Here is an 11252-nt window from a genome sequence, read left to right as displayed (position 1 = left end):
AATATTCGCCCCACGCTATGACTCCCCGACAACGGCGCCAGAAAAAGGTCTTGATGACCCGCAAGTATATGAGATAGTTGTAGCCTCTTTCGATAAGTAAAAGTGTCGAACCCAACGAGGAGCTAAAGGTAGAACAAATATTCTCTCAAGCCCTATCTGCCACTGATATGACTCTACGCACGCTTAGTGTTCGCTTTACCTAGAACAAGTATGAAACTAGAAGTACTTTGTAGGTGTGATAGGGTAGGTTTGCAAGATAATAAAGAACACGTAAATATAAACTAAGGGCTGTTTAGACAAAGAAGCAATAAAGTAAATATAGCGAGTGTGGAAAAGTGGTGGTAGGAGTTGTGGAATTGTCCCTAAGCAATTGACTATGTTACTAGACCGGTAATTACTATTGCAATTCTATTTGAGGGATAGGCATAAGCTAACATACTTTCTCTTATTGGATCATATGCACTTATGATTGGAACTCTAGCAAGCATCCACAACTACTAAAGATCATTAAGGTAAAACCCAACCATAGCATTAAAGCATCAAGTCCCCTTTATCACATACGCAAACACCTTACTTACTCGGGTCTGTGCTTCTGTCACTCACGCCACCCACCATAAGCAAAGCATGAACATATTGCAAACCCTACAGCAAGCATCCCTCACGCTTGCACGACACGTAGAGCACTATAGGACAGCTCCAATAATAAAACATGCAACTCAAACCAATCATAGCAATTCATCAATCACCGGTAGGACAATGAAAATCTACTCGGACATCATAGGATGACAACACATCATTGGATAATAATATGAAGCATAAAGCACCATGTTCAAGTAGAGGGTACAGCGGGTTGCGGGAGAGTGGACCGTCGAATATAGATCGGGGAAGGTGATGGAGATGTTGGTGAAGACGGCGGAGGTGTTGGTGAAGATCGCGGTGATGATGATGGCCCCCAGCGGTGTTCTGACGCCACTGGAAGCAAGGGTGAGAGGGCCCCCCTTCTTCTTCTTCTTCCTTGACCTCCTCCCTAGATAGGAGAAGGGTTTCCCCTCTGGTCCTTGGCTCCCATGGCATGGGAGGGGCGAGAGCCCCTTCGATATTGGATCTATCTCTCCGTCTCTCTGTGTTTCTGCGTTCTCAGATCCTTCCCCTTCACCATTTCTTTTATATCTGGAGATCCCTAACTCCAATTGGGGTGAATCTTTCGCCTAGATTTTTCTCATAAAATTAGCTTTCTTGCGGCAAAAGAAGAGCGCCAACCGCCTTACGGGTGGTGCAGGAGACTGCCAGGCACGCCCAGGGGGGTGGGCGCGCCCCCTATCTCCTGGCCACCTCGGACACCGTTTCACGTTGATTCTTCCTCCGGAAAATCCCAAATATTCTAAAATAATTCTCCGTCCGTTTTTATCCCGTTTGGGTTCCGTTTGATATTGGGTTTCTGCGAAATTTAAAACATGCAACAAACAGGAACTACCACTGGGCACTGGATCAATATGTTAGTCCCAAAAATAGTATAAAAAGTTGCCAAAAGTATATAAAAGTTGAATAATATTTGCATGAAACAATCAAAAATTATAGATACGACAGAGACGTGTGAGCAGGCGGTCTCGCCGGTGCTGGTTTGGGCGGCTGGTGCAAGAAGAGCAGCACTTGAAGAAGCAGTAGGACCGTTCGATTCAAATCCAACGGTTTACTGCTGCTACAATCGTTTATTGACTAAGTTGACAAGCCCTGTGTACACGTCAACTTAGTAGGCCCACAGGTCAGCCTCCCAACCAGTGCACCCCAGATCTCAGTGGGAGGAATCATTTTTTCGCGTAATAAGGAGGCACTTCATTGCGTGCGGCCAGGCCAGCGGAGGGAGTAGGGTGGGCCGAGGAAGCCTGCGCAACATCACAGCAGGCTGCAAGAGGAGGGAGCAGGAAGTCCTGCAGGTGCTAGTTTAGGCGGCTGGAGCAGGAAGATCAGAGATTGAAGAAGCACGTCGGCCATTGGATGGACATCCAACAGTCACTGCTGCTAGAATCGTGTGTTTTCTAACAAAGCCTTGCGTAAACAAGTCAGCCTCGAAATCTTTGGCGTGTACAGCCCATCTGCTATTATTTTTATAATTTTTAATCATTTTCTAATTCATATGGAAATTATTGCAGCCTGTTTTCCATTTTTAGAATTGCTACCCATTTTCTGGTCAGTACTAGGGTTAAAACAATTAACTAAATATGTGCGAATTTTTGAAAATTCGCAAATTTTGGCTGGGGAACAAAATATTCTTAATCCAAAAATTAGTAATTATACTAAAACAAATTTAAAAATAAATTAGTACTATGTCATGTTAAATCCAATGAAATACTATAAAATATAAGTGAAGAACAAAAACAAAAAAAGAAACTAATATCCCATTTGCTATAATTTTTTTGGAATTTTCAACCCCTTTGATATTACTTTTAACAGACACTGACCACACTCTTTGACCAGGCCGAAATGCATCCCTCCTCGTCTTGAAAGATTTGCAGCCCAGTAAATCGAAGAAAACAAATAGGCCTAGCTTGGGTATTCTTCAAAAAGAAATACTGGGCTACCTATTTTCCCAAAGAAAAACCTGTTGGGCTGGTCATGTTGTTAGACGGGCCACAGAGACCGCACAACCCAGTTTATAGCCTACTCCTCTAAATTACTACTCAAAACAAAGTTGTGCAATTCTGTCGTTAATTGACTATATGTTAAAAATGATGTGTGTGTCCCGGATATCAGCAGGGTGGATTAGAGTAAAAAACGAGGGGTGCATCTGAGTAGTAAAAGAGGCGCTTGCTTGTGTTCGGGAGTGGACCTGGTGGATCTGTACTGTCATACTCACAACTACAGTTCTCTCCCCATTCACTATGTTGACAGGGACCGTTTCAAAAAAAACTATGTTGACAGGGCCAGACGGCGGCGCCGCGGTGAGCGCACCAAGGCAGAGGATAAAGTGTTGTCGCCAATGTGCTGGGCTGGGTTGGACATTCTTATGGAAAAATAAAAATGGACCGGAACTATTTATGACGTTGACTACAATTTGCATGGGTCCGCTGGTTGCAGGAAGAAAATGCTGGGAGAAAGAAGACTGGTCGCTATCTTTGCCTAAGAATAATATCGGCTGAATGTAACGACACTATCATAGGAAATAATATCCTTCTGTTAAATCATAAATTTAAAGAACTGGTGCATGAGCATTTAGCTTTATTTATTTATTTATTTATTTATGTTTAGCGGACCATGAGCATGTACCTGGGCCGGATTCATGAGAGAGCCTCCCTTCCAGTTAATTATGGGCTCCTCTATTGGACCTTCATTAGTGGGCTACATGTTATCAACAAGTGGAAAATGTGTTCCATACGAAAAATAGTATGCGTTACGTACGGTACGGGGAACTAAGGATCGAACCTTGCAACGACTTCCAAAACATTGTGTTTATCGTTCTAACAACACATTTATTTAATCAACAGACGAAATATACTACTGATTGTACATTGAAAACAACAGCAGCATCAGCAACGAGGGCTGGGGGTGCAACAGAAGCAGTAAGCAGGCCAGAAGAGTGAAGACGCAGCTCTCTCTTCCAAACCAAACATCAACCATTATTACAAAAGGGCTACCAAAAAAGAACAAGTGTATGTATCAAACTAAATAAAGATCCTACTACACCAAGTGTACGCATCTACCTAACTAGCTCAGTTAGATGTTACTATTTATTAAGCTATGGAGATTGGCTGACGGCTTGAACCAGATGGGTGCCTGACGGGGGAAACTCCAGCCAGCAGGTCAAAGTCTGATACTTGCGACCATCTCTCCTACTTTGGGCTGCAGAGCGTGGCGGCACATATTAGGGTATGGTGCATGCAGAGACGCATGGTACGCTGTGTACACACAGTTTTGCCTGATGAACGAAACTGCGCTGCCATCATGATCCTTGCCGTCCGTTATCTCCTGGTTAATCGGATAATTCAGTCCGACAAACAGAGAGCGTGTACCAAGGCTACTTACCAGCCTCCAGTCAAAAATTCCTGAAGGTCCAGAGAAGCTGGGATCCTGCTCAAAGTCCTTGCAGTGACTGTGATTGTATTCCACGAAACAACACGTCCGGTACGTGCGAACGATTATCAATCGTTCGCCGTTGTCTGATCGAGCCAGGAACCACCTGCAACTGCCATGCTGCTTTTCTTTGAAAGGTTCTGGGATTAGGAAGGGTAGGGACACCAGGCGGCCTACAACATCATATCAAGTTGGAGTCAAATAAAAAAGGGCTCTTGATGTAGTCAATCTTAAGAACAGCATGTTATGAGCATGAATATCTTTTCAGTAAATGTTGACTGTAATATAAGCAAGCCATCATGATATCATAGGAAAGTAACATACTGCTATAATAGCCGATTGTAGCGATGACTGGAGTAGGCTAGCAATACGTCCAGCCATAGAAGGAGTCGATAGTGTAAATGAAGCCCTTGTGTTCAATGGCATCAGAGAACCATGGAGGATGTATGATCCTGTGATGGACGTGCAGATTTATCCACTTACCGCAGTGACCTGTCAGATAGGCGAGACCACGGTTGAAGAATGCAATTAGCCTAAAGTCTTTATAATTCGTAGATCTTGTGGGCACTTGGTAGATTACAACCTTGAGCAAATCAAACTTGGTATCATGTTGGCTACTGTAAGATTCTGAGTATTCTGGGTCGCAGTGCCAAAGCAGTGCAGTGTTAATCAAAGAAAGGGGGATCAATCGTCGGGTGTAGACCTCCACGAGTATCCAGCTACCGCGACTGTCGACGAGCACCATCCAAGATGTGTTCATGTCGACCCAGTACATACCGTTAATGTAGTTTAGGGTGACGGGGATCGAATCGCAGTCAAGGGGGTTGATGCTCACCACCCTATGATCGTTATATTGCGTGACATGCCGTTTCTGAAGATCAGGCGGCATCGGCAAGCAAGGAGCTGGCTTAAAAAGCTCCGGCCTGAGGGCTTTGAGTAAACGGTACAGCCCCAACGAGCACGCGGCGAGCGGCATGGTACTGAGATTTTCCACACGCGGAACAATGAGCTTGATTACCTCTGTGGGGAGCAAATTCCAGCCACTTTTTTGGTGAACACTGCTCGGTTCTGCCATTGTTAGTGCTTGGGTTTCGGACGAGGGGGGGAGGTGCCTTAGCGGGGATGGAAGATTGGACGAGATTATGTGCGGACAAAGATGTAGAAGTGAATATGTGATGCGGGAAGTGGACAAGTGATGATGACTACAACACGCCGCTTGACTTACGAGACACATACCAGCAGCGTAGGGTCATATCGATGCCAAACAACTTGCTTGAGTGATCACAGTACTGGTACTCCCTATAGTACCTACTACTATGCCCTAACTTGCTTGAGTAGAGTAGTACGACCAAAAATTGAACTAACATTATATATAGTACGATAAATGCTGAAGCATGTCACCTAAAATTATATCATTCAAAACTATGTTCAAATATGAATCCAACGATATAGTTTTTGTTGACAAGCACTAACATTTTGTCAGTTAAATCTTCAGTCAAATTCAATGGGGGACTAACAAACCACGACCGATGTAGTACAAGTGTAGAGGGCGGTGCTGCACGGGAGTCTCACCCCGCTTGTGGCGCGGCAGTAAAGCCGTCATATCACAAAACCCAACCAATGACAGTAATAAGTGGCCTGGTAAAATAAACGGACAAGCAACCATCACATCCCTCCGTCTTTTTTGCATTTCATCTCTTTGCCTTTACTTTTTCCGGTTCATCTGGCACACTCGATCCCTAGCTACTACTCCTAGTATCCCTAGCTACTACTCCTAGGGCCAGTTCTTTTGGCGGCTTAAAAAATAAGCCGTCTCTTCCCCAGCTTTTCCCATAAGACTAGTCACAGTGGAGAGTAACATTAAGGCGCCTCACTCATTTATTTGGGCATCTCAACTACTATAGTACTACTAGTACTCCCTTCATTTTTATATACAAGGCCACAAACTCAAATTACAGGTACCAAGATAAAAATCAATGTGTGCTTTACAAGTCAATTTATTTTCTCGTTTACCAGGTTAATTAGTAGGGAGCATGCACATTAGAAGAAATTGAGTGGCCGTGAGAGAGGAAGTAGATGAGTTTGTCATTATCATCCACTACATGCATGCTAGTAATTAAGCCATGGGTTACTAGTACGAGGAAACATCATTAATATTTGTCTCAATTACTGTTGGTGGCCTTGTATAGATGCAAAATGTATTTTTTATAGTGGCCTTGTATACAAAAATGGAGGGAGTACCTCCGTCTTGGTTTATTCGTCACCATTGTAATTTGTGGTAAATTTTGACCAAAGATTTAACTGATAAAATGTTAGTGCATGTGACATCACAAACATTTCATTAGTTAAATCTATGATCAAATTTTTTCACACGGATTACAATGGGGACCAATAAACAAGGACAGAGCTAGTAGTAAAGGGATTACTACTAATCTACTCCCTCCGTGCCTAAATATAAGTCTTTTTAGAGGTTCCACTATGGACTACATAGAGAGCAAAATGAGTGAACCTACACTCTAAAATATGTCTGTATACATCCTTATGTAGTTTGTAGTGGAATCTCTAAAAAGACTTACATTTAGGAATGGAGGGAGTAGAAGCCTAAACGAACTGGCAAATGGTACTCCTACTAGTAGTACTAGTACTCAAGTTGGTATTCCAATTGCACGGCACAACTTATTAAGCAAAAAATTCGATACGGGGTGAATGAAGCAGTTTGGGAATTTGCATGCCTTTCCGACCAGTTAGATACTCCGTACAAAGTACGACAGAGAAATAACCACAGAGAAGGAAGCTAAAAGTAAACAATCAAAAGAGCATTTTTGCATTTGTTTTGCATCGAATTGTTTCACAAGCTTGACTAGTGCTATTTTTTTACTTTTACAAAAAACCGCATCGTAATGTTAAAACGTGCATTTTCCCGTATATAAGTAATAGTAGTACTCCCTCCGTCTAGGTGTATAAAGTCCTCCCTCCTACTTGGTCACGGTGCACAACCAAAGATGACTTATTCACCTGGACGGAGGGAGTAGCACAGTCTGCAAGCATATATATCCATTTACTAGTATATATAGAGAGACGTGTAGTGCGATAGTATATAGTACTAAAGTTTGTGATGTATGCACTTACTTACAAAATGCGCACGGATACACAAGGTTTCCAAACTTTCCCTCTTACATACTTAATTAAGGACGCTAATAATTCCCAAACATTCGGGATTTATCATTTGGGTCCCAAAACTAATGAGATCACCTTACGAAACTAAATTATACTCCCTACTAAAAGCCATGGCGCTCGCATGAGCGCTTGCGGCACGCCACGAGTGCCCTGGTGCGCGGCCGTTTCCCAGCGCGCTGACACAATGCCTCTTCCTCAGCCTCGCAACTCGCAAGGTGTTGATTGGCGGCTTGCCGGCGGGCAAGAGCGATCTCACCGGTGTGGTGATCCGGCGCCAGCAGGTACTCCTCCTCGCTGGAAGCGTGCACCCGGTCCATGTACCGCCTAGCGTAGATGAGGCGCTTGGGCCCGACTGCACTCAGGGCTTTGGCACGGGCGTCCTCCGCCACCCTCACAGCCCTTGCACGAGCCTTCTGCCAAAGAGCCAATTGCTTGACTCCCACGGACGCGACATAGACCTGCCAGGCAGCTTGCCCCACGGCGTGCTTCTCTTCCTCGGCCTTCTTCTCCGCCTCTATTTTGGCGTGCTCTGCCGGCGGCAAAGCCTCCCACATGGCGACATCCATTTCTTTCAAAAGCTCCTCAAGGCTGGGGGCACGGCGGGCGGCACGACGTTCTCCTCGTAGCAGGGAGCCGACGCGTCCTCCGACGCGCGTGCTGCCGAGATTGGGAACGCCGACGCGTCCACCTCGACGCGTCGCGGCGAGGAGTGGAACGCCGACGTGTCCAACTCAACTAGTGGTGGCGAGGACACGCTAGTTCCTCCTCGCCGGTGTGCTGGAGCACGCGCTCGTCCTCCTCTTTGTATGTTGCGTGCATAGACGCGGCTCCACCAGCTGCTCGCGTGCTTGGCAGCGCGGCGGCATCGAGGAGGGACTGCAGACGACGTGAGCGGGCAAGTCTTCGGCTTCATGGCACAGGGATGGCGGCGACACTGCGGTGATGGGCGAGAAATTGTTGGCTGGAGCAGGCGGGCGCCGGCATGCACAACAGCGGCGGCGGCATATTGATGAGTGCGCGTAGGGGAGCTTACTTTAGTTTTATATAAGGTTGGTCAGACTTAAAAGAAAATCGTACTAGTACACATAAACATTAGACTTAGGCAGCGCTTTTATTAGTTAGTACCACAGCCACGATACGGAATCCTGTGCAAGCGCGTGAACCATGGCCGCACGGTCGATCGAACGGTGCGTCACCGTGTAGCGCTCAAAGGACATCCACTGAACCTTTTTGTGTATGTGAAAACAATCCCTGAATATTACTCAACTTTTTTTCCCTAGAAAAGTTCTTGACGCTGCAATATTTCCATATATTTGAATTTAGCTCCAGTTCGTGTTTATTTGGATTTGGATGTTTTAGGTGCGCCCTAGTTTTCTTAATACTGATTTTGTGTGTCTGACTGAGAGAGAACGTGTGTATGTGTCCATATGTGTGTTGTGGCGGAAGGGCAATGTGGAGACGGTGTGTGTGTGATATAGACATAGAGAGGTGTGAATGTGCAAATGATCATGCATGAGTGAGACATAGACAGATGTCGATACGTTGTGTATACATGAGAGAACGGTCTTCTAGTTTACTTGTGTGTGTGTGTGAGAGTGAGAGAGAGAGGAGAGAGGAGCATCCGTAACACAACAACCATCTCTCTCGATTCGTCCGTCCCTTGCACGATCGCATGTAACACATGCATCAACGCGCACATTTTGACACCCTCACCCGGCCCCTGCCCACCTCAAGGCCCGCACAATCTCTTCGTGAATACCTATTCCTCTCCTTAGGTTTGTTTTCTCTCAATATCTGACACACACACACAAACACACACAGCACAACACACACACACCCTCCCCCGAGCACACAATTCATCCCCATCCAAGGTTATACGGCGACCACTCTCTCTTGTGCTTTTTTGCACCCCAACATGCACAACACCTCAATCTTCAAAGAGGGAATCGGGGAGATCAAAGACGGCGACCACACCGTGCTAGAGAATGCGGGGCCATTTGGAAGCAGGATGATGTGACAACGGCTGACTGACTCCTCCCCCCACCCTCTCTCTCTCACACACACAAAATTACCAATCCCTCTCTCCCCCGCACAAAATTATCAATCCCTCAACCCGCGAGATCCTTCCCCTCTCGTCCATGTTTTTCCAGCTCTCTCATCAAACATGTCGTCTCTTCTCCTTCCACATATACGAAATCCGGATGCACACGCATCTCACGTATATTACATGTCTCCATCTTTCTCACAGACCTAACTTCTTCCTCTCTCTTTCTCTCTCTATCTCTCTCCCCCTGTCTCGTTAGGTTTGTCTCCTACTCTCTCGTCCACATACATACAATCTTTCCCGCCCTATCTGCTCCATATTCACAAGCTCTCTCTGCACGTTTCATTCACACAATGGGATATGTTCAAAATGTTGCTTATATAATGGCTGATGTAAAGTTATGGTTGGTTTTGTTGCATCCTACAAAGTAATAACTATGAAATGCATTTAGATTCTCATTTGACTGGGATTATATGAGTTTGAGCATGTTGTGAAGTACTATAGACCTTGTATACATCTTGGGATTCGACAATGATTGTAACTATTGAATTGTATAGCCTAATATATTTATTTCACAATTTCAACAAATGATTAGTTCACTAGAAACTAAGAAAACAAATGTGTACTCCCTCCGTTTTTATTTAAGTCCGCGTATTAGCATTGGTCAAAGTCAAGTTTTGTAAACTCTTAGAAATCTTATAACAAAAAATATTAACATATACAATAACAAATAAATACCATTAGATTCATTATTGAATGTACTTTCACATCATACATATTTGTTATGGTAAATGTTTATATTTTTCTATAAACTTGGTCAAACTTTAGGAAGTTTGACCTCGGTCAAACCTAATATGCAGAGTTTACTAGTACTACTAGCTAGTTGTTTAGGTGGTGTTTGGTTCTCTAGTCCTAGGACTTTTTCTAGTCCCTGGGACTTTTTGAAAAAGACTCTCAAGGAGGTGCTTCTAAGGACTTTTAGCAAAAAGTCCCCCCCTGTTTGGTTTGCTAGGGACTTTTGTTAGACCCAACACAAAAAAGTCCCTGGAACCAAACACCCCCTTAGCCGAATCACTCAACACGCCACACGGGGAGTTCAGTGTCACAAAATTTTGAGGTCGGCGCAGAAATCTCTCGTGACCCTGATTCGAGCAGTGGGAAGTTACCATCATAGCCTTCGGAACAGGCCTACGGATGACGCTTGGTAGGGGGCTGTTTTCATAAATTCAGGTTCACCCTACCCAGCCAACCCCACCCCGGCACCCAGAGGAGTACACCTGAATACTCCCCATTTTCTATCCCCACCGCAAAATAGACTTCTCCACGGCACCGCAACCTTCGTGCTCATCCCCTTTACATCGGCGCACTCGTCCACCGTAGCGCATATGCCTCATCGACGACCTTGTACGCCGCACTGGAGCCGGTCCACCGTCGTCGTCGTACACGGAGCCTCTTCCCCGGCATCGTCTTCCACGGTCTCGGATCTGCTTCCCGGAAGCCGACGCCAAGCGTAGAAGCACCACCGCCGTGGACAATGGACTGACTCCCGTTGGCGACCATGACTCACAGAGGCCGCCGCGACCATCGTTCTCCTCCTCAATTGGTAATGTGTGTATTGAATCACTTAGTAGTATGTGTGCAGTTCCAATTTTGTTCATACCTACCCTTCAAATTTCCTGGGTGCTATTGTTCCCGTAAAAGTAATTGGTTATAGCCTCCATTATTCAATAGAATATCAGCTTGTAATTGTGTGTTGCTCCTGTATCGCCCTGTGCTTGGGTAGGTTTTTCATCTTCAACAAGTAGTGTGGCAAATGATGGAAAGTTTTTTAGAACTAGCAAGATGCCCATGTGTTGCACGCATCAAGATGCATTTGTATGAGTGGTTTATCTTGTGGGAGAAAAGGATGAACGAGGGAAGGCCTTATTTGCAAATCTGGAGAGGGGAATGGGTATCTTTTTGC

This window comes from Triticum dicoccoides, chromosome 4B (assembly GCF_002162155.2).
Source record: "Triticum dicoccoides isolate Atlit2015 ecotype Zavitan chromosome 4B, WEW_v2.0, whole genome shotgun sequence".
NCBI classification, from domain to species: Eukaryota; Viridiplantae; Streptophyta; class Magnoliopsida; order Poales; family Poaceae; genus Triticum; species Triticum dicoccoides.
This window is presented reverse-complemented; position numbering follows the sequence as displayed.